Source organism: Notolepis coatsorum, assembly GCF_963971535.1.
Source record: "Notolepis coatsorum genome assembly, chromosome: 6".
Lineage (NCBI taxonomy): Eukaryota > Metazoa > Chordata > Actinopteri > Aulopiformes > Paralepididae > Notolepis > Notolepis coatsorum.
In genome coordinates, this window is record NC_140170.1 from 126,914,370 (window position 1) to 126,939,543 (window position 25,174).

The window sequence follows — 25,174 nt, forward strand, 5'->3', positions numbered from 1 at the left end:
ACGGGGTGAGAGAGTAGAACTCTCTGACATGTCCAACAGACAAAAAAACAGATACAAGGGCATGGGGAAGACCCATGGTCTTTCACAGAGACCCCTTTGAGTGGAGCTAGGTGACCTTTCAATCTGACAAGAGCTAGAATGAAGAGGAGAGACTCCTGAGCTGAGGACAGAGTGAGAGAGTATAACACGTCATACATATCCAGCAGACAACATGTTATATAAGGGCATGGTGAAGACCCCAAATCCTAGACTGGAATACCTGCCAAACTAGCAAGAGCTAGGATAAAGCGGAAGAACTCCTGAGCCAATTTCGCTGAGTACATTTTACTCAAACCGAGTACATTTTACTCAAATTGAGTAACATTTTACTCACTTGGGCTCAAATGGACTCAGTTTGAGTAAAATTTACTCTGCGAAATTTACTGTGAGACTGCTGCGTCCGGCAGATAAAAGGGAAGACCAATAAGCTGCTGCACAGATGTCTTCCACCAAGACCCCTCTGAGAAGAGCAGAGGAGGCAGACATGGCTCTGACATGGACCGGAGGAGTCTGTCTGGATTGGGTGTAAAAGTGAGAGATACCCTCACACAGCCAATGGGTCAGATGTTGTTAGGACAGAGCACGGCCTCTGGCTGACTCATCATTACACTATGAGTAGTTGTTGGGTGGTTATGAAGACCACGGTGTGCCTCACATACAGTAGATAGAGAGCATGCGGATAGGGCAAAGCATGCCTCCTCCTCTCCCTTTCATCAGAATGGCTTAGGAACAATGGACCTCATTCACAAATGCACTTACGAAAAGTTATAAAGAAATTTCTTAACTCCACTTACGAAGTTTCCTGGACAATTCTGACATTCATGAACAGATTCTTATCTGGGATTAGTTCTTAGCTAAGAACAGGATTTCACATGAGCCCATTTCTTTTTCACTTCAGCATACCATAATATTTATTTATTCATTATTACTGTATATATATACTGTATATATATATACTAGGGCTGTCCCCGACTAAGGATTTGGATAGTCGACTTTGATCCTCTTTCAGTGCCTTCAGTGTTTTCTTAGGAAGCTAGCCTCGCTGGCCTCGCTGGCCTCTTTGCTTTTGGAAAGAATAATAATAAAAAAATATATATTAAAAATATATATTATATATATTTTTTTTTTTTTGCATTCGACTAAGATGTTGGCAGTCGACTACGGCTCCTTTCGATCGATTAGTCGACTAATCTACTAATTGGGGTCAGCCCTAATATATACACACACATCTGTTTGCACATACTTGCATACATATCTTCAGATACTATATATCTGTACATATCCCTTACCTCTTACTAGTTACTCTGCTGGCCAGTATGACTTACTACTGGACTTTACCTGTATCACTGTACATATTAATACTATAACTCTGTAGTAGTATTGTACTACATACATCTGATTAGCACTGTTACCCAGTAGTACTAATTTATATATTGTATACCCAGTTTAAACAACTGTATGTTGTATATTACTATAATAGTGTAATTTATAATGCAAATTCAGGTGTACGAGAAGTTGAACACATACATTTAAGAATCAGTGGCATTTTTCATTTGGAGGAGCGCAGCTGAGAACACTTTGGCTATTTAAGAACATGTTTTCAGGAATCCAGTGGGTGTCTTTCTTAAGTTTGTGCTCACGATGTTCGTAAGAAGATATTTAATAAGAAAAATAATTTGTGAATGAGGCCCAATGTCTCTAGAGCAGAAAAAGCTTGTATGTTTAGGGTTAAGCCTATAGCATAGCACTGCTACCATCTCTGTTGATGGCCAAGCTGGTGAGGCTAGTTCTGTAGTGGGAGACGACTGGTCAATCTAGAGGTGGTGACGGAGGGTTAGGGTTAGGGTTCAGGTTAGTAGCCATCAGGCTCCACAACCAAGGGCAAGACTTGACTTGGCTAACTGCCAGATAACTGCATGGACAACTGCTAGAACTGACTTTTGACTACTGAATCCTGAACCTTTCACATTGATGAATATATTAATTAATTAATATATTCACATTTTCATTTATATGCGTATATTTACATTTATATTTACCTAAATTGATAGGCTGAGACTAATTATGTTATATTTATTTATACTGGCGCATACTTAGTATGCAGTACTGTATATTTGCACAGGATAGACTTAGGTTATACAACCTATTTACACATTGTACCAGGAGTAGACCTAGGATAGAGATAGTTATATTTGTACCGGGTTAGACTTATAATACTTATGTTCTGTATATTCATACCAAAGCAAACGTTATATTTATAGACTTAAGATAGACTGATGACAGAGTTATGTTCTGTATATTATACCAGGTCAGACATAATATAGAGTTATGTATATTTGTACCAGGGTAGACTTATTTATATTATTATACTTATAGTATTGGTATAGTATACATATGTTTCACTTATTGACTCACTCAGACATCCAGTGCAGATTTTAAGGGCAAGCAGCCACATGTTTACTTTATCTTTATTTCATAATATTTGTATTATGCTAGCTTGTTTACTTTAGATTTAATTATATTCTTATTGTTTTGACACCTGAATTTCCAGGTGATTTGACACCTGAATTTCCCTATGGGTATTATTAATGTTTTATCATAATTTTTTACAGTAATTGTAAGGTCTTACATTTACCGCTTTTTGTAATCAGAATTGTATTTTATTTCATAAAATGTACACTTAATATAACATGTGACTCACCAACTAAATGGTTTTAACATAACTAATATGTCTGTATTTTAGGTTTTTGTTATGACACATTTGTTCATCCCTTTGGTATCTTTTATTTAATTTCTTTAAAATTTCACATCAGTTTGAAAAAACTACACAATGCAGTAGTATATTAAATAGCCAATAATCATTTTCAATAAAATGTGGCAACTGAAACCCATAATATCTAGATTAGGTTGCTATTCTGTCATTTTAAATGTCATTCTCACTTCTTTTAACCAACTGCATGGTGTATCCCCTTCCTCTTCACCATGCATATCTCTATCTCTCTCTCTTTCTCTCTCTCTCTCTCTCTCTCTCTCTCTCTCTCTCTCTCTCTCTCTCTCTCTCTCTCTCTCTCTCTCTCTCTCTCTCTCTCTCCTCTCTCCCCCCTCTCTCTCTGGGTTTATTGTTACGCACTGTCAGTCGGATTATTCCTTACAGTGGAAGGCTGCCGGCTCTCTCATCCTCCTCCTCCTCCGGCAATGTGGACACCACCAACCCAGGATTTATCATTTATTTTCAGCGGCTCTAGTACACACCAAGGTAATAATTTCTTCCCTATATCGATATGTCTTCTGGTTTTGTTGTTCTGTTTGTTTCTGAATGTCTGGCACAGAAAGCTGCGAACCATGTGCACGTCAAATCGGCTATTAGGATATTGCTGCTGAGTTGAGAGAGGAACGTGTACAGTACTGTACACTCGGACGGGATATTGCCGATCAGTCAAAGGTTTGACTATAGGGGGGGGGGGGTGTTGTGGCTTCCCGCTGTGTGTTATTGGTGGGCTCTGTAATTATTGATAGCGTCTGGTGGGCTTGAGTTGAAGTTGGAATAACTACTGTAAATATAGGCTACTCTGCAATCTATTCGACAGGAGTAGGTTTATCATGGTGCTGCTGGGCCATACAGAGCATTATTATAGCCCACAATTACTACACGAAAAATAACACGCTTGCGAGATCAGATAATAAAGTAGAACTGGTCACGCTACGACAATATTAGCGGGTTATTAGACGCCGTTCGTCTACGAGTGCGATCATTACTCGTCTTATTTACTCAGCAGCACGCCAGTCTGATATGCTGCACTATAATACTCTGTAGCCCCCGCACTAAGTCCGTCCACAGACAGCTCTCCATTCCATCTCCCTACATTCAGACGGCATATGGCTCCGTCCTCCTGAAGGCGCACAGATGTGTTGAGTCGTTACATCAGCAGCCTAGTTGGGAGCCTACAACTATACCCTCTGTCTCCTAATGTGTGTGTGTGTGTGTGTTTGGGGGAGGGGGCGACATTGGAAGAGAGAGAGAGAGAAAGAGAGAGAAAGAGAGAGAGAGAGAGAGAGAGAGAGAGAGAGAGAGAGAGAGAGAGAGAGAGAGAGAGACGCACACACAGCTACTCTGTCTAATTGGTGAGGTCTGATCGCCTCGTGCCCCCACTCAACTGCCATAATCGTCAACAAAAGGATGGGAATTTGGTGAAATTATTAACGTAGGGTCAGAGTATTTCCCTTTGTATGATCTCGTTCAGTGTTTTTGCACTTTTTGAGAAAAAGTAGAAAGGTATATTATTATTGTTATTATTTGGTGTATATTATAGATCTATAATACAATATTACAAGAGTTTTATTTGTATATATAGAAAGGACAGCTTTCACCTATAGAACTGAAACAGCATCATGATCGCTTTAACACATTCGGCGGGGGATTTTCCTCATCCTGTTCTAGCTAGGCCACGCTTTAAAGATAGGGGTGCGTCACCTTGTTTTATAGAGCTATATCTATATTCTATATTATAGCTATGGGGACAATACTATGGTCATTTGACAGTCTGTATCTTCTGTCGAACATGCAAAAAATTATAAATGTTTTCATGTATACGTTCGCGCGTTATCCCCTGGTGAATATAAGTATAGTTTCGGAGTGACCCGGGCTAATTCCTGGAAAGCTGAGTTAGGGCTTGTGTCCACAGCCGACGTTTTATGAGTTGTCAGCTCCTTTCTGTCATTCATTTCTATGCTACAGACGCGACAGGCGCGCTCCTTTTCCCAGCGCCGCGCCCAGCGTTTTTGGGCGGAGCGCTCCCAGCGCATAAAGTTGAAACTAGTTCAACTTTTGGAAAGGAGCGCTGCTCATCAAGGTAACTCTTTTCGACCGACCAATCAACATCGAGGAAGTGGCTGAGCCACGGCAGAGCTTTTTTTTTTGCTTTTCAAGGCGGTCCGCTTTTCAAAAAACGTCCGCTATGGACACAAGCCCTTATAGGGCACTACGTGAATTATAGTTTTCTAGTAAAAGTATTGGCGTTTTCATCCCTGGACACGCTACTATTTCCAAATCAAATGTATATAATAGGTATTATGTTTCATCATGAATGCATGAAAGGGGGGGGCGTTTCTGATGCTTTGATTGCCAGTAACAGCATTCGTTGTGAACACTACACAAGCTGTTCAGCTGGATCGATATGAAAACATTGCAGGATCAAGCTGGAATTGACGTCAGATAGTCCTTACCTTTGATCGGTGCTATTCCAAAAAGAATATTCCAATTGTTTGATTGCCATCTGGTCCATCTGATGTCCATCTGGTCCACGACATAATCCGGCAGAACACATGCATCGAGTGTCCCGGACACTTTTCAATGTGATCGAGTGAACCTCTAGGCTTCCCTGTACTAACATTCTCCGCCCGGTGGGATTTGAATGTAACACACGGTCTGGATTGAAGCGTGTAGCTTAGTCCCAGCGGAAGAGTGCGTCGCGTGCTTCCGCGTTTTCTCTGATTGGCCATGACGCCCATGTGACCACGGCAGCGCGAGAGAGCTGCAGCGCGGAAATAGGCTGTCTATTGCCTCGCGCTGCAGCGCGGAAATAGGCTGTCTATTGCCATTCTCTAAGACAAACTCTAACCTTAACCAGCTCCTTAACAGCGCCTAAACTTAACCCTTCTAACCTTAACCAACTCCGAAACAATGCCTAACCTTAACCTTAACCATGCCTAACCTTAACCTTAACCATAACCAACTCCAAAAGAATATTGCCATTCTCTAAGACAAACTCTAACCTTAACCAGCTCCTTAACAGCGCCTAAACTTAACCCTTCTAACCTTAACCAACTCCAAAACAATGCCTAACCTTAACCTTAACCTTAAGTTAACATGCCTAAACTTAACCGGCGAAAGAATGCACGTTAAAAAATAAAAATAAAAATAAATTGAAGGGATTCGAACTTGTCACCAACGGACCGCAGCGCTGCCAGTTGAGCTAAGCGGTGAATGAAAAACATTGGGGATTACGGCTACATAATGCCGCAAGCTCTGCCGCTCCGCTCTGCGGCTGCCGCGGGGCGTGTCGCAGCCAATCAGGGAAAACGCGGAAGCACTCGGCAGCACTCTTCCGCTGGGAATAAGCTATAATAGGAGGTCTGGAACAGGGTTTACTGCACTCTCGATACTGCCACCTAGCCGGATCTGGTCGGTACTGCACCCTCGGGGGCCCAGTATGTCTTTTAACGGCAACATACAAGTCCGTGACATTGAATAGAATATTAAAAACGTATACGTGGTTGGCGTTCAACGGTTATCGAGCAAACTCGTTGTTGGAGCAGATTGAGTTAAAGGGGAATGTCTAGTAAAATTTGTTTAATGTACATAATTGTCCTAATCCCATAAACTAAAGAATCAGGACCTGTGATGTGCTGAGTGATGAATTATTAGATAAACAAACAAAAAACAAGCCCTTCCTATTTAATTGGTTGATAGCGAGATCTGTCTGGTGAACATTGTTTTAAAGGAATTATTACGTTTTCATTTTAAGAATGAAAATGATTAACAAAAGTCAAATGTAAAATTAAGTAAGTGGTTCCTTACTGTAATTACCCAAGTTAAAGTGAAAATCGACTTTCATTTTTAAACATAGTCCTCCTAACCATATATTTGAATTAATTGATCAAAAGCGATTTCTCACCCGCAGCTCATTGAAGATGAAACGAGCTGATCTCTGATCTGAGGATGTGTAGGAATTATTAGTGTCAGGGTCACACACACACACACACACACACACACACACACACACACACACACACACACACACACACACACACACACACACACACACACACACACACACACACACACACACACACACGCACACACACACACATACACAGAAACGTCAGTCTGCATATCAACACCCACATCAAATAACCAACCCCCTACCTGAACCCCTGTGATGTTCCCCTCACATCTCATCCAGAAATGAGCTTTAAAAGACAATTTAATCTGGGCTGTGATATAGTTGGTTTGAGGGTTGCATGTGCATGTGTGTTGAGAAGGATTCATGTTGTGTGTTTCTACATGTGTGTGTGCGCTAGGGCAGAACAATTCTTATAAATGTATCCAAATTGCAATATTAGTGCAATATAGTGCAATATCTAACTGCAGGAGGCGCAATATTTGTTAAAGGTGAAATGGGTGTCAAAATACCATTCTAAATGGAGTACTGTGGCATTGCAGAGATGTCCTGGCTTACATTGCATACCCTAAATACTTATGAAAACATCCTTTTTTGGTACAGATCCCTGCAAAAATCACACCATGATCATTTTTGATATGATTTTCAATGAAAATGAGAATAATGAGGCAAAAACTATCAATATTAGTCAAAATAATCACAATTCGATTAATTTCCCCTAAATCATTCAGCCCTAGTGTGCATACAATTGTGTGTGTGTCTGTGTGTTAGGGTGACCAAATGTCCAGATTTGTCCCACATTTTAGCCCTTTGTCCTGTGTTCCGCAACAGAAGGATTATGTCCTGCATTTAAATAAAGTCATGCTTAAAATGTTAAATATATTATATTATAATTCTTATTGTTTTTGTCCACCATCCATGCACTGCACTAATGCACTGCAAGTAGCTAGTCTAAACATCAGTGCACAGTCACATACACACTGCTGGCTGTGTTGTCGACTCGGCACACACACTTTGAGCACAGTGGTAGAGCAACTTTACTATTTTCATGCTGCCTGCTGTCTGCTGTCACGGTGGAGCTTGTGAAGAGCGAGATTCAAGTCACTCATGCCAAGACTTTTATAAACATGCTCACACACCACCCTTGTTTAGTCTGGTTGAAGCGAAAACCTGGAGCATTTACCCCATGTTACCGTTCGTTTGGGCTTGTGTGAACACAGTAGGGCTGTACCGAATGTCATTTTTTAACATTCAAAGCTTCTATTGAAGTATTCGAACGAAGCTTCGAATGTCTGTCGTCATATTTTATGACGTGTTCAAAAATATATATAAAAATTAAAACAAATTTGAATGTTGATTTAGAATTCGAATGTCAACATTATGAACAAAGCTTCAAACTATTTGGTACAGCCCTAGAACACAGTAAACTAACTCAGGTCCGCACCAAACAACCCCAGCCTGGTCCGCCCGCCTCCAAGTGAACTCTGGAGTGGTTCATTTGTGGTTTGAATGTGAACCTTCAACCGAACCAAAAGCAGGAAAAGACCAAAGAAATTACAGAAAGATGTAATGAAGCTGATTGGGAAGGTTTTGTTGACATTTCCTGTATATTTCCAAACGTCTTTCATCATATCAAATCATCATAACGTTATTATTTTTGCAGCTGGTATTGTTCAATATATCCAAATAATGTTGTAAACAAATACCTTGCATGCATAATTCAGGAGACAGTGGCACATCATTAATTACTGACAGTGAATGGTAAAACGTATAGTAGCCCATTTCTTTTTTTTATCCACTTTTTTCTCTTTTTCTCTTTTTCTCCCATCCCAATTTCGCTGTGCCAATTCTACCCTCCCCTGTCTTGAACGTTGCTCGCATATGCCCCCCACTGGCCGGTTGTAGGGAGGATAGAAGCCTTGCATCACGTGTCCCCTCCGATACACGAGGATGCAGCCTGTCACATCTTTTCACCTGCCAGCGAGGACTCTCATTGGCGAGGTGTAACGTGTGGGAGGCTCACACTACCCCCGCCATTTCCTGTCTCTGCTGTGCAGGCGTCCCCCAACCGACCTGTAGGAGTCGCTGTCCACAACGTCCAGATTACCACCGATCGACTTCCACCCGCTAACTCTGCCAATTGAGTTAGTATGACGGCCGGCCCAAGCGCAGACAGCCGGATTCGAACCCGGTGTCTCTTGCGTTGGTGACGAGCGCAATGTCCGCTGCGCCACCCAGCCGCCTATCTTATAGTAGCCCATTTCATAACATTTGTGCATGCCAAGGTGGAGACCACATGATCTTTTTGTTCACATGTATAATCTCCCATTCATCAAAAACGTTTCCCCCCCGCAATTGTCCCTCAAAATCGACATGCTGTCCTGCATTTGGATCATACATATGGTCACCCTAGTGTGTGTGTGTGTGTGTGTGTGTGTGTGTGTGTGTGTGTGTGTGTGTGTGTGTGTGTGTGTGTGTGTGTGTGTGTGTGTGTGTGTGTGTGTGTGTGTGTGTGTGTGAGAGAGAGAGAGAGAGAGAGAGAGAGAGAGAGAGAGAGAGAGAGAGAGAGAGAGAGAGAGAGAGAGAGAGAGAGAGAGAGAGAGAGAGAGAGAGAGAGAGAGAGAGAGAGAGAGAGAGAGGCTGGGTATGTGTGTACATGGGATGGGGGCTTAGGGAGCATACTTACATTTCAAAGTAATGCCCTATTTATAGTACAGACAAACAGCGGCACGTAGAAACAAGGAGGGCGCAGAGTGCCTATGGCTTGTTGTAGTCAGCAATCAGCATCCAGGAATGCACCACTGCTAGTTCTGATAAGGATGATAAAGTCAAGTTAGACAACACACACTGTGCAGTGTGCACACACACACACACACACACACACACACACACACACACACACACACACACACACACACACACACACACACACACACACACACACACACACACACACACACACACACGGACACACGGACACAGGCACACATGCAAATAGCATGGATATAGACACACGTATCCATATTTATACTCTACTGTAGATTTGGACACACACCTTCAAGTATTCTAAAACTGGCACGAACACACACACACACGCAGACACACTAACACACTGTGGGATTAATGCTAATTTATGCTTTTTTTGTCACAGTATTTTGCAGTTCAAAGCTGAAAGATAACGGTTAAAGCCCTTCAGCTGAGCACTGCTATGGGTTTGAGTTTGTGTGTGTTTCATGTGTGCTTGTGTGTGTGTGTGTGTCCGCATTTCTGTGTGTGCGCCTGTATGATTGCTGATATATGTTTTGTTTGTATACTGTGTGTAGTTTGTAGATAATTGCTGATAGATGTTTTGTTTGTGCGTGTGTGTCTATTTGATCACCCGTTTACATCAGTTAATGGAGCTCAACCAGTAAACACACAAACTGATTGGTTCTGGACCCTAAAAGTCCCGTTCTTAGCCCTGGGCTGAGGCCACATCACACATGTAAGGTTAACATCAATATCTACGCTCAACTCTTTGATATTAACACACACACACACACAAACACGCACGCGCACGTAGGGCTGGGCGATATAACGATAACGATAAATATCGCGATATATTTTAATAATCGATATCGAATATCGAAATAAAAAATAAATAAAAAAAACGTTTTTTTTTTTTTTTTTGTTTACCTGCTGCAACAGGGCAGTTTTAAAACCAGAGACAGTGGACAGACTTGTCTTTCTTGCCTGCAACTTAAAGTAATGGCTTTGCTTGTCCAAATGACAATACTGACCAAATTCAGATTTCTTTTTCTCTTGTCCATTTATTTTGTTTGCTTTCTAATTTAAAATACATTTTGAAACCGTCTGTACACAGTAGGCTATGTGTGCTAGCAGAACTAGACTCCAGTCACGAGTCACAGTGCACATGTGCGGTGGTTTGTCCACCAAAAAAGCGCCAAAAGATCGAAAATAAACTAGCAGAGCTAGAACTGTTCAACTCCTCTGGAGCCACAGCCAGCAGAGAAGCCGGTTTACTTTAGCTTTTAAACCAGCTGCAGCCTGAGAACTGGAGTGTGAGGGGATGTAACACTAAAGATGGCGGCAATGACAAAGAATTGCTGCAAAATAAACATACATCTGTTGTTAAAAAAAATGTTTTTTTTTTTTTTTTTTTTTTTTTATACTTATAACAATTTGATAATTATCGATATCGAGAAATAAAATAAAATTATCATATCGTTATCGCGATATGATTTTTTTCCATATCGCCCAGCCCTACGCGCACGCACACACACACACACACACACACACACACACACACACACACACAGGAGTAGCCACAGCTTTTCATCTTATTCGTCGAGTCGTCGCCATCGTCTTCTTCTTCTTCTTCTTCTTCTTCTTCTTCTTCTTCTTCTTCTTCTTCTTCTTCTTCTTCTTCTTCTTCTTCTTCTTCTTCTTCTTCTTCTTCTTCTTCTTCTTCTTCTTCTTCTTCTTCTTCTTCTTCTTCTTCTTCTTCTTCTTCTTCTTCTTCTTCTTCTTCTTCTTCTTCTTCTTCTTATCATCATTAATGCAAATGGTGCTGCACCAAAATGTGCACACATCTTTGAAGTTGAAATAATATAATTATCTCTCAAAACATGTAATAGGAACGCAATATAATGTTGTCTCCAAGACTCATTATTTGCTGCAGTCTGCATTAGAGCTGGGTCAGAATATTTCGTGTTTAATGCCCTTACATACCTGGTTACACAGCAGCAGCTTTTCTCAAAATGCAATTAGCTAAATATTCAGAGTTTTATTGCGGGAAAAGTCTATGAAAACCTTTTAGATTTTTAGGCCATATTCTTTTAATTACCTCATATCAATAATTATATGTAGGCTTAGGCTACACACAAACAGACCTGCCTGACTCCCACACAGCACCACTCCCATTCACCAACACAGACATGCCCCCTCCCCTCTCTACCTCACACACACATGCAGGCATGCATCCCCATCATTCTCTCTTACCAAGTCTTTTCTGCGACAGATTTAAGTAAAGCAGTCAATTTGGTTCATGCCACCAACTTCCACGCAGCTCCCTCTCCACAGTGATTTGTTCTGTCGTAGTTTAGTCCCTTCGGTCCTCATGACATTATTGCCTGTTTGAAAAAAGACTGTCAAATGAAGATTGCCGCTTGTCACTACAATGTTGCAAGGTAAACTGGCCACGAGCAGCAAATTTTTAGCAGCTTGACCATTTTATGCATAAATATAGCGGGGATTGGTACCATTTGCAAGCTGTCATAAATATTGTGGGGTTTGGTTAAATGTGTGGTAATTCTTGCGATCGCAGAACATAATACCGATAATATAGATTTGATTTTGAAATAGTAGTGTGTACAGGCGAGAAACGGCAACGTTTTTAGTGAAATGCACGTATTGCTGCATAGCGTCATTTTCTGGGATTAGACAGGATTACTCTAAAACTATACTCATATTCATCACGGTATAAAACAGGAATGTATGGATGAAAAAACTATTTCTTTAACACATTGAACGATAGATAGTCGATGTCAAATGGGCCATAGTATTGTATCCATAGCTATAATATAGAATGTATAGCCCTGCAAACACCGCCACTTATTCCTATCTCTTAGAGCTTGGCGGGGTAAGTACAAACGATGCTCAACTGAGTGGCGTCCATTGAGCTAAGAACACTTCATCTGACTTTTACTTTTACTATGTGGATCCCAGCACCACTCAATCCTCTCAAATGCAAAAATATACTGTAGCCCCCAGTACCTAATTATGTACTGAGTCAAATATAAAATCTATCATCCCAGTGTAAATCTAGCCTCAGACAACGGTTCATATTTATTTTCAGCTAACTTGTTCACCTTTTTTTAAAAACCACTCTTTGAAAAGGTCATTCAGAAAACATCATGGATATCAATGTGCATCAGCAGACTTTGTAAAAGGAGGGTGGGCAGAATGCTGCCTTTTATTTACTTGTATCCATTTGCTGTTATGGTTTGACACCGACCCCAAACGCAACGACACAAGAGAGTAGGATTCAGAGTTGCCAAAAACAAGGGCTTGTTTATTAAGACTAAATAAACAGCACAGACTGGGAAGAGTTCAAACAAAGACTGGAATACAAGCAAGGATGAATGTTGCTGCTCTGCAGCTTCTCCCGGGATGGTAGTCAGGGGAAGCAGACGCTGACGTCAGAGCCGCTCTGCAGACTTCTCTCGGCAGAATCTCCGAGGTGGTTGCGGGACCGAGAGAGAGAGAGGGAGCGAGTTAACTCAGAGTGCAGGTGGAACAGAGCAGGTGAACAGGAGAGGTGACTTGTACCCGAAAACAGAGTTATCCAAGTGACTGAATCTTTGGTGTAAATACACACTGTGAGTAACGTTCCAAACACAATCCCAAGTGATAGATATCTTCGGTGCAAAATAAACACTGTGAGCGAAGTCCCAAAATACAAATCCAATGTGATAATATCTTCGGTGTGTAAACACACAGTGGGAGATGTTAGGCCAAAATATTATCCCAATGAAACAATCCAAAAAAGGCTAAACGCTGGGTGAGTGACTGTCTGATAAAAAGCTGGAAATCTTCAGTGTTATATAAACACACGAAAAACGGAATTGGATCAAAGACAGTCATAAAAAACTCACCCAGGCGTTGTGCGTAAAGAGCGTTGGAATAGAATGGAGCGAGCGCGTCGCCTCGGGGAAAGGGTGTCCAAGAGGAATGCTTCTTGAAAATCCTGGAGGCAAAGCACAGGGAAACAACAGCAGGCAGCAGGAACGGCGAATGCAACAGAAATATCAAAACGATCCAACAAAACTTGAAATGGGGAAACGGGGTATAAATAATCAGGGAATGCTTAATTGACAAGCAGTGACAGCTGAGGGATGTGATTGACAAGCGTGTGGTTGGGGGAGCACCAATCAACGACGTCTATGGGAAGAAGCGTGTGAATAGGGGAATGCAATGATTGACAGAAAACAAAAGGAAAAACAGAGCGAGTAGGCTTAAAGGAACAGAGCGAGTGGGTGAGCAGCGGACCAATCATCACAGTACTTCAAGAAGCCTGTGGTGGGGAAAGAACCAAACCTTACATTTGCAAAGAAAAGGTTGCTACAGAAGTAGAACTGATGAGACACCTGCAAGGAGGTGTGTGTATGTGGTTGTGTTTGTGTGTGAAGGTAGGGGAGTGTGTGTGTGTGTGTGTGTGTGTGTGTGTGTGTGTGTGTGTGTGTGTGTGTGTGTGTGTGTGTGTGTGTGTGTGTGTGTGTGTGTGTGTGTGTGTGTGTGTGTGTGTGTGTGTGTGTGTGTGTGTGTGTGTGTGTGTGTGTGTGTGTGTGTGTGTGTGTGTGTGTGTGTGTGTGTGTGTGTGTGTGTGTGTGTGCGTGTGTGTGTGTGTGTGTACAGTATGTGTGTGTGGTAAACAACCTGGTTGCACGTTTCGCATTACATTTTCCATTTAGTTATTCAGTTGACATTCAGTTATCCAGAGCAACTTGTAATGAGTATATAGAAATACTGTACTGTAACAAAAATAAATGTGTGAATGCAAGGGTCAACATTACAATAACTAGGAATTGGTAGAATAGGAATTATATATACTGTACATTTTGACAAAACCCTACAACCAAAAACATGACACAGCATAACGCAGCATGACCTGGCACATAATATACCACAATGTAAGCTCATGCGTTGAAAGAGAACTTAAATGCCATGCAGCAGCACCACACCACACAGAGTTACACACAACACAACATGACATGATACAACGGCACATACCGTTCAGTCCCTCAAGCCAACGCAGACAACTGTTGAAGAATGACCGTATTGTCTGTCCAGCAGGGCGAGGGTGACAACTAAATATTTCCCATCAAATGCCCTTTTTACGTAAGCTCTCCCTTTTCTTTTCCCTCTCCTCTGTTTTCTCTCTCTCCATCTCAGAAATCCAGGTCATCGTTAATTGAAACTCAGACACCTATTAATTAGTGAGAGGATTCCTCTCTCTCCCTTGTATCTCTCTCTTTCTCTCTCTTTCTCTCTCTTTCTCTCTCTTTCTCTCTCTCTTCCCACATTTCACTCTTTCATTTCACCCGGTGTCTCTCTCTTTTTATTCTCACCCCCCATCTCTCATTTCCCTTTCATCTCTCTCTCTCTCTCTCTCTCTCTCTCTCTCTCTCTCTCTCTCTCTCTCTCTCTCTCTCTCTCTCTCTCTCTCTCTCTCTCATTTGGTCCTCTCTTGATAATTGCAGCATTCGTTTCATTTCTGGAGCACACTGTTTTGACGTGCTGGTTTACATCTTCCCTTCCCTTCAGGGAGTTGCTTTGCCGATCTCCTCTGAGAAGGAATTGGCTCAGGATTAATCCATATCACGGACGGCCCTACATTCTCTCCCTCTGACTCACCCGCTGATTAATCATTAGTATGTGTTGCAAGGCAATTTGTTAATTAAGAATTGATGTGATTTTTCTCATGGGTCGGTCATGACGACGAATGAGACAGATTAACGGAAATATTGATGATGTTGACGGTACTGAGACTAATTTATGGACGTGACGAGTCCTCTCTGTATGCCCCTTAATAAGTCCTTGACTCAGTGATTACTTATTATTGGATTTGTTGCAGACAATTAGTTTGGAGTTTGGGATTTTTGTGAGTGGTCTTTGTGTTGGACTTGATAATGAATGACACATTAAAGAAAGTAGATGGGGCTGACTTTATTTTGAATCGTTAAAGGTAATAACTCCTTATGCCACATAACAAGCCCTATAAAACACCATTTAATTGGTCCTATAAAACACCCTTTAATTGGTCCTATAATCAAATCAAATCAAATTTATTTGTAAGGCCCGACAACACACGTTAATGTCCCCATGGGCCGGACACGTCTTCTTTAAACAAGTCAAGAAGAAACATCACAATAAGTCAAGAACAAAACAAAAACACCATAAAGTCCAAATTTGTTAAAATAAATGCAAAATAAATGCAACACTCAAGTTCAAGTTCTTTAATAGTTGTGAAGTACAGAATACTTTCATACAAAATGCTTCTTACTGTTACGCTCCAGAGACTGTGCTAGACAAGATAGTATCAAATAACATAATAACATAATATAGCATGTAATTTAGAAGAAGAAAAATGAGGTCACAGTGTTCGGTATAGACATATGTACAATGTTCTGAGTTACCATATAATATACAATACTATGCAGTGTACTAATGTACAGTACTATCTAGTGCAAAGCAGAAATGGGATGAGGTACAATTTTAGGTACAATTTACAGTAAGGTGTACGAGTTGTAGTGCAATCCTTCATCCATAAATATAAAGTGTGGGGAGTGGGTGCTACAGTGTGTTTGTTTAAAGTGGGTGTGTGCTATAAAGTGTGTGGAGTGGGTGCTACAGTGTGTTTGTTTAAAGTGAGTGTGTGCGTGTGGATGTGTGTGCTATGTGCGTTTGGTGGTTGTTGTTGTGTAGTGTTCATTCATTGTTCGTTTAGCAGCCTGATGGCCTGGGGATAGAAGCTTCTTCTGAGTCTTTCTGTGCTCGCCTTGAGACTCCGGTATCGCTTGCCTGACCGCAGCAGTTCAAAGAGGCAGTTGTTCGGGTGACTGGAGTCTTTAATGATTCTCTTAGCCTTGCCCTTGCAACGCTTGTTGTAAATGTTCTGAAGGGTGGGGAGCCCCCCTCCAATTGTGCGTTCGGCTGAACGTGTCACTCTTTGTAGTCTGCTTCGGTCCTGTGCAGTGCTATTCCCAAACCAGGAGGTGATGTTGCCGGTCAAGATGCTCTCTATTGTACATGAGTAGAAGTTCTTAAGGATCTTCTGACTGACTTGGAACTTCCTTAGGCGCCTGAGGAAGTAGAGGCGTTGTCGTGCCTTCTTCACAACACTGTCAATGTGTGTGGTCCATGTCAAGTCCTCGGATATGTAGGCTCCGAGGTACTTAAAGCTGTTGACTCTCTCAACCGGTGCCCCGTCGATGCTGAGGGGGCTGTAGTCCTTGACCCCCGACCTCCTGAAGTCCACAATCATCTCCTTTGTTTTGCTGACGTTCAGGGAGAGGCTGTTTTCCTGGCACCATCCCGCCAGGACCTTGACCTCTTCCAGGTAGGCCCTCTCGTCGTTGGCAGAGATCAGGCCCACCACCACTGTGTCGTCAGCAAATTTGATGATTGTATTGCTACTCCGCTGAGCCACACAGTCGTGTGTGTACAGGGAGTAGAGGAGGGGACTCAGAACACAGCCCTGGGGGGCCCCTATGTTGAGGGTGATGGATGAGGAGGTGCAGTTGCCTGCTCTCACCACCTGGGGTCTGCCAGTCAGGAAGTCCAAGACCCACTGGCAGAGGTCATAGCCCAAGCCCAGGTCCCTGAGCTTGGCTATGAGTATGGAGGGGACTATGGTATTGAATGCCGAGCTGTAGTTGATGAATAGCATTCTCACATAGTTCCCCTGCCTCTTGTCCAGGTGTGATGCTGCTGTGTGCAGCACATGGGCTATGGCGTCCTCCGTGGACCTGTTGGGGCGGTATGCAAATTGCAGGGGGTCCATGTTGATGGGGAGGGAGGAGCAGATGTAGCCCTTTACTAGCTTCTCAAAGCACTTCATGGCTATGGAGGTGAGAGCTACAGGGCGGTAGTCGTTGAGGCAAGCAGGCTTGGATTTTTTGGGTACAGGGATAATAGTGGACTTCTTCAGGCAGGTGGGGATGACAGCCTGTTCTAAGGACAGGTTAAATATGTCAGTGAATACTGGGGCCAGTTGGTCGGCACAGACTTTTAGGACGCGGCCGGGGATGCCGTCCGGACCTGCTGCCTTCCTGATATTCACTTTTTTAAAGGTCCGCCTCACCTCATGCTCTGTTACCCTGAACACTGCGCCTCCATCAGCAGCCGACCCCCCCCCCCCCCCCCATTGCCGTGGCTTGTGAGCTGGTGTTGTTATTACCAGCATCAAACCTCGCATAGAAGGTATTGAGGTCATTTGCTAAGGAGATGTCACTGTTCAGTTTGAGGGAGGCGCCTTTGTAGTCTGTCATCGTTTTGAGCCCCTGCCACATAGCTCTAGAGTCAGCTTGTTCAAACTGGAGTTCAATTTTATCCCTGTAGCGCCGTTTGGCCTCTGACACTGTCCTCCTTACGTTGTATCGCGCCACCTTGTGGTCATTCATGTTGCCTGCCACTAGGCCGTCGTTGTATGCTTTGGTGCGCTCTCTCAGAGCTTCACGGACGGATTTGTCTACCCAGGGTTTTTGATTTGGGTAAACTCTCATTTTGGTAGTGGGGATTGTTTCTTCCACCCTAGTACAAACATAGTCCAGCACTGTCTCCGTGTAGACATTAATGTTATCTGTGTCGCGGAACACATTCCAGTCTGTGCAGTGAAACACAGACCGGAGCGTCTCCTCTGACGTCAAATCCCATTTCTGCACCTCTCGCGAGACTACAGGAGTACTTTTAATTCTCTGTTTGTACTTTGGTGAAAGAAAGATTGACGCGTGATCTGATTTACCAAAGCCACTATCAGAATGAGCCTTGTAGCCACCTTTAAATTGCGTGTAACAGTGATCTAGGATGTTACCGCCTCTGGTGTTGCAAGTCACATGCTGATAGAAGTCAGGTAATACCTTTCTCAGATTGGCGCTATTGAAATCACCCAGCACTAAAATGGCGGCGTTAACGTTCGTGGCTTGTATTCTATTTACCTCGTCGTGGAGTCTGGAGAGCGCGGCGTTGTTGCTGGCTTGCGGTGGAATATACACTCCGATCAGGATGATCGCCGTTAACTCCCTCGGGAGGAAGAAAGGACGACACTTGATGGTTATATATTCCAGGTCTGGGGAGCAGTGGTTGGATAATTCCTTCACGTTAGTTGGATCGCTCCAATTTTTGTTAAACATGAAGGCAATACCTCCTCCACGTTGTTTACCGGACTCTGATGTCCGATCCTTGCGATGGATAAAGAAGTGATCGGCTGGTTGAATTGCGTGATCTGGAACCTCCGGCGTGAGCCACGTTTCAGTGAAGCAGAGAACGTTGCAGTCCCTAACGTCTCTTTGATATTGAATCCTTGCTCGGATGTCATCCAGTTTATTGTCAATTGATTGTACATTGGCTAGCAATATACTGGGTAGTGGTGTCCTGTGCCGCCTGGTTCTCAGCCTGTTACGGACTCCAGCTCTCTTTCCTCGCCGTCTGGGTCCTCTGTTCCTGGGATCAAGGAACAAAGGATCTGGTCCTAATCTCCGGAGAATTTCTTCAGGCCATTGTTGCGGTTCGGAAAGCTGGTCCAGTGAGTAATCCAGTTGGTAAGTTTCCCGTAATCCAATGTCTATGAGTGACTGACGGTCATACACATTAGATGCACCAACAGTTGGTACAAACAAAACTCTAAAAACTATAAATATTAACAAAAGTAAGCACAGTCTCGACGGAGCGCACAGACAGGCAGCCGTTCGTTGCGGCGCCATCTCCCAGACATATCCCACGCGAAGGTAAGGAAACACTCACTAAAACCTAGCAATAGGAAAAAATGCACCACAGGCAATGTGGAGGAGAGAAACCTTTAAAGGGCCATTCAAGGGGGGATCTCCCTTCTTAGATGTCGGTGATAGTAGTGTTGCAGTCAAACAGGCGAACAGTTGGTAAGCATGCACTCATATGTGTGGTGAAACACAGATAAGTGCATGCGATAGCAACTGAACATTTTGAAAGATTAAAGATAGAGCTGATAGCGGATCTATTTGAGGCAAAGGAGCGGCGCAGAGAGGGTCGCATCCTCCCGGTCATCATCACGGGACGTCCAACACTCCGATCATCACTCCGAGAAAGCCACTCACAGGGAGACAGGGAGACAGGACAGGCGTTAGACAGTTTGCGTAATTGTGATGGGCGGACATAGCAATAGATACAGCCTTTAATTGGTCATATAATACACCCTTTCATTGGTCCTATAATTAGGGATGTGCATGACTGACCAAAATTATTTTCGAATAGTCTACTGTTCTTAAACCCTTGGGAGTCCAAAGTCCTGTTTGCACCCGTCGTCGGAGAACAAAAGGATTTATAATTTCTCCCAAATGCTCAGAAAGTACCTCTTTTCAGAAATCGGTAAAAATAGAAAAATTACATTTTCGAGTGCTTTGAGATGTTATATGTCTCCTTACTTGCTAAACTTAATACGACTTGTAAATATGTTAAATTCTTGCTAGATGGTATGCTTGTAATTATCTCCGTTTGCCAGAGAACTACATTGCGTCACGAAACGCACATACACGCACACGCGCACACACACACAGAGCGGTGTGTGCGCTGTGAAAAGGTGTTAGACCCCGCAGAGGTATCAGAGACTCGCTACCCCCATCCAAATTCGAAACAACAGATTGGCTTTTCATAATATTTATGAATTATCTCTTGCAATAATATCCACAGGACTCGACTTTTTGCAGTCATTGTGTATGTGTGTCACCAACACACACGCCAACTATCTCCTGCGTGCGGACTCGCGGACATTCTCTCATGGCTGATAGAGAAGAAAAAAGCAATAGCCTACATACTTTCCCGGACTGATCATCTGAGCTCCCCACAGTTGAACTGCTACTGTGTTTAAATCCAAAATATTGATAAATCCAAATGCCATTGTGTAACATGTCATCTGTCTTCACGTGCAGTTAAATCATCTCTACAAGTGAAACTGAAACTTACCAAGCCTATAAGTTGTTAAAGGGGCAGTAGGCAATTAATTTACTCAGTGGATGCCTGAACACAGAATGACACCAGTATCACTGGCAAGCCTATAGTTTCAAGTTTCAAGTTTCTTTAATAGTTGTCATACAGAAGTACAGAATACTTTTATACAAAATGCTTCTTACTGTTACGCTCCAGAGACTGTGCAAGACAAGATAAGTATGAAATAGAATAACATAGTATAGCATGTAAATTAGAAGTAAAAAAATGAGGTCACAGTGTTCAGTATAGGCATATGTACAATGTTCGATGCAGAATAGATATAACTGAGTTACCATATAATATACAATACTATGCGGTGTACTAATATACAATACTATATAGTGCAAGGCAGAAATGGGATGAGGTGCAATTTAGGTACAATTTACAGTAGGTGTACGAGTTGTAGTGCAAATCCTTTATCAATAAATATAAAGTGTGTTTGTGTGATCTAAAGTGTGGAGAGTGGGTGCTGCAGTGTGTTGTTTGTTTAAGTGAGTGTGTGCGTGTGGGTGTGTGTGCTGTGTGCTATAGAAAATTATTCCATTTAATAATAATAATAATAATTATAATAATAATTATAAATCTCTCTCTATATCTCTGTATCTCTGTATCTCTCTCTCTCTCTTTCTTTCTTTCTTTCTTTCTTTCTTTCTTTCTTTCTTTCTTTCTTTCTTTCTTTCTTTCTTTCTTTCTTTCTTTCTTTCTTTCTTTCTTTCTTTCTTTCTTTCTTTCTTTCTTTCTTTCTTTTTCTCTCTCTCTCTCTCTCTCTCTCTCTCTCTCTCTCTCTCTCTCTCTCTCTCTCTCTCTCTCTCTCTCTCTCTCTCTCTCTCTCTCTCTCTCTCTCTCTATCTATCTATCTATCTCTCTCTCTCTCTCTCTCTCTCTCTCTCTCTCTCTCTCTCTAATAATAGCCCTAATAATATAATATAATATAATATAATAATAATATTAGTAATGTATTCAGGTAAACCTCTATATATCTAGCGTGTGTACATGGTAACAAATCAAAGTGTGTGTCACTGTAGGCCACCTGGCCCAGTCATTGGAATAATAAAGGAACAACAGACTAGAAACTGGGCCTTTGTTCCAGGTGTGAATTGGTCTAGTGACATTGATCATATTGCATTCTGGGAGGGAGTGTAGTTCTCTTATCAAATTGCTGAATTCACTGAATCCTTTCAAACCGCTGTGCTGCGACTTGGTAAGGATTTTACCAGAATGTTTCATAGGACATTGATTAACACATTGAGTGCCACGGACACGTTTTGTCGTTAGTTCATGCCGACCTTTGAGTGCCCCCGACACTATATAGCGATTGTTTGTAGTTTTTTTATTTATTGGCGATTTGAATTCATATTTCATCAATCGAGCCTCGGGTTAGTGCTGCAGAGTCTCTCTGAGCTCAATTGGGAAGATACCGCCCCCTATCGTCTCTCCCTGTGTAACTGCACCCCATTACTTTACACTGACGAAGGGGGGGTGGCCAGTTTCCTCATTTTACTTTTCCCTCAAGCCAACTGAAGAATCCATTGTGCTCGCCGGCCCGGGAAACGTGTGGATTATGTATTTACAGTACCCAACACTGTAATCAATAAGCGTGATCGATATTTGGAATGGCGATCAGGAATTGGAATAATCTTTTTGGATAACATCTGATCTCAGGTAAGGAATTTATTTTACCAGTCTTAGGATAATCAGAGCAATTTTCACCTATTTATAAGCGTTTGCCCTATGCGTGTGTGTGTGTGTGTGGCTGTGATCGCTGATGAGGAAATGAGAGAATCGATTTTTCAGCCCGCCTCTATAGCGTGCATAAGTACACATATACTATCGATAATCTAGCGTTTATTTGAAAACGATTCATAAATAGGCCGAAAAATTACAACGTGTTTGTGTATGCCAGAATATTCCAGTAAATGCCTTTTATCACAGAATCTATATATTTTCCTTGAAAACGAGGGCTTTTCAAAATGCTATAAAATGGAAATGAACCGATTAAAAAACAATTAGCTTTTTGACAATGTTGACTGCAAACAAGTCATTGATAAGCGACAGGCAGATTAGACACATAGCCATAATTTAAGACAGAGTTTATGCGTTCACAACGCTATCATTGCAGTGGGTGGTGGCATTTAACCATGCTTTACCATGTTAATGGCCGGCACTGAAAGTGTTAAAAACTATCGGCTCGAATTTTACAATTGCTGGTTTATTTTGAAGATATGAACCTGTAGTTTCATATTATGTAAAAAAAATAGTGACAATTCTTAGGGAGGAGGAGCTCATGAGCTCAGACTATAGTGGGTTAAAACCGAATATTCGAATATTTGACCCCCCCCAACCCCCCCCCCCCCCCCCCAAATAGTATTTATTTTTCTATTTATTTAAAAAAAATATATATATATAAAAAATATATTGTTATTTTCTGTTTCAGTTTAAATTCAGTTAAAATGTTCAGTTTCAGTTAAATTCAGTTATTCTTTTTAATAGAATGGATCATTCAAATCAAAGGGTATTGCACATAAATAGGCACTTCAGGATCTGAAGTTCAGATAATCCTTCAGAACGTTGATCGGCTCAGCTGACCAATCAAAATGACACCATTCACCATCGTAGCCTATAATAACAGAATTGCATTGGCCTATCAATCGGTTTTAACACTTTGACTGCCAGGGGGCGTCTTTAGACGTCTTTGCTGGCCATGCTAAAGTTGCCGGGGGACGCTGTACGTCGTCTTTATATCAATATTTCAAAAATCTGCGATCGGATTCATAATGTCCCTCCGCTGGCCTGAGATTCACCAGCAGGACCCACTGAGCTCTCTGGCGGTTCAGGAGCGCCATCTGGTGGCCGATCGGCGCAAGCGCTTAACAGGAAGCGCACTAGAGGTTTTGTTAGACGTCCGTATTGCTTCCGGCCACTCGGTACATGTCGCGTGACTCTAGCTCGTCACTCTACATAGCGATCGATTGCCAATAACTCGATAAACAACATGATTTGGACGTATATACCATTATACAAGCTGGAGATGGACCGGGTAATAATATATCCCATAATGATAAAATTTCTACTCGACGATGATCGCCCAACGGCGCGCGGAGACTGGGGTGAGTTTCAGCGTGTAACGTTACCGTCTTCGATAATAACTGATATTATCAACATTTGACCCACATTAGATGATTGGTATAACGCTGCCCACGGAATTATAAACGCCCCCTCGCCCATCCGGTCAACATCAGATGACGTGTAGTAACTTCTAGAAGTACGTCTAGTTGGAATTTTTTATATCGCGCTGATTGCCATCAAACTGTATTTCATCATCAATATAATGCATTTGGGGCTATATATCACGTTCTGGAGAAAGCTGCAGAAAGAGATGAAAACATACTTATACATTAGACCATACTTTACTATGAATATGTGAATGAAAAAGTTTAACGTTGCTACACAATGAACAATACATATAGGATTTGAATGGGCCCTAATAATGGCAATGTAGCAATAGAATTTAAAAAGTTATAGCCCTGCAAAGAAGGGGACTTTCTCCATAGACAAATAGCGCTGGCAATCTATGGTATATCATTAATTTAACCTTAGGCAACCAAAGTGTTAATAAACAAACTGAAACAGTAGCATGTGCATCTTTTAGATAAATTAGGCTATGGAAATTAGGCTGCCTCTAAATATAAAAAGGAATTAAATAAGAATGGTTTGCTTCAATTAAAAAAAAAATATATATATTTATATATAATAATTCTTTTTTAAATTAGGTAAATTTATATATATTAGAGCTGGGCCGTTAACGGCGTTAACGTGCTGCGTTAACGCTATACTAGTATCGCGCGATAATATAATTAACGCATTAATCTAAAAAACATTTCTTTTTTTTTACCTTTATTTACCCAGGGTAGGTTCGCTGAGCACAGATGCTCTTTTTCAAGAACGCCCTGCTTCACATTCACACAGTTCCATTCACACCTGGGAGCTGCCCAGTACAACCACAGTTGACACCATTGGCCACTGAGCAACTCCACTGGAGCAGTTGATTCAAGCCATGTCACATAGTTCAAGTTTGAAATGATTCTTTCTGTTTTGCTCCTGAGAGTGTGCTAGATACTGTACTGTACTGGTAATTAGAGATGTTCCGATACCATTTTTCCCTTTCCGATCCGATTCCGATACCTAAGCTTTGGGTATCGGCCAATACCGATATTTATCCGATACCAGTGCATACAAAAAAAAAATATTATATAAATACGTTTTTTTTTTTTTTTTTTTTTTACAGATACTGTTATACTGTTTTTAGTAATAACTGGAAAGTAATGGTATTTATTCAACAACGGGTGATTGTATAGATTTGTATTAGTATCATTAATCAATGAGTATGGGCTGCAGCACTGCATATACCCTACTCCAATGATCCACACGGACATTAAACGGTGTTGCACTCGCTACTCCGTGGCTCTGCAGATATACCCTATTCAGTCTGTAAGCTAGTGGCAGATAGAACCGTCGTTCATGTTGTGATTTTTGATGCAAAATAAATATTCAACATTCTCTTTTGAAACTCCGCCTCAGACTCTTATCCTTTGGCACTTGCTGTACTTTGCTTGCAGGTCTGCAGCCATTATTGCTGGATTATGAATAGCACACTAATTACCAGTACAATTACGATGAATTGAAAATGGGGGACCCTGATGTAAACAAGACGAAAG

General features: G+C 41.9%; 1 protein-coding gene across 1 annotated transcript in view; it reads left to right on the plus strand.

Moving 5' to 3' along the window:
- The first annotated feature begins 3,257 nt into the window (after positions 1–3,257).
- The window catches only part of LOC311230491 (poly(rC)-binding protein 4-like), a 259,895-nt gene continuing 237,978 nt past the window's right edge, over positions 3,258–25,174 (plus strand). Inside the window, exon 1 of the mRNA XM_084316780.1 lies at positions 3,258–3,295. The gene's annotated coding sequence lies outside the window, so the exon portion shown is untranslated. The remainder of the gene's footprint in view (positions 3,296–25,174) is intronic.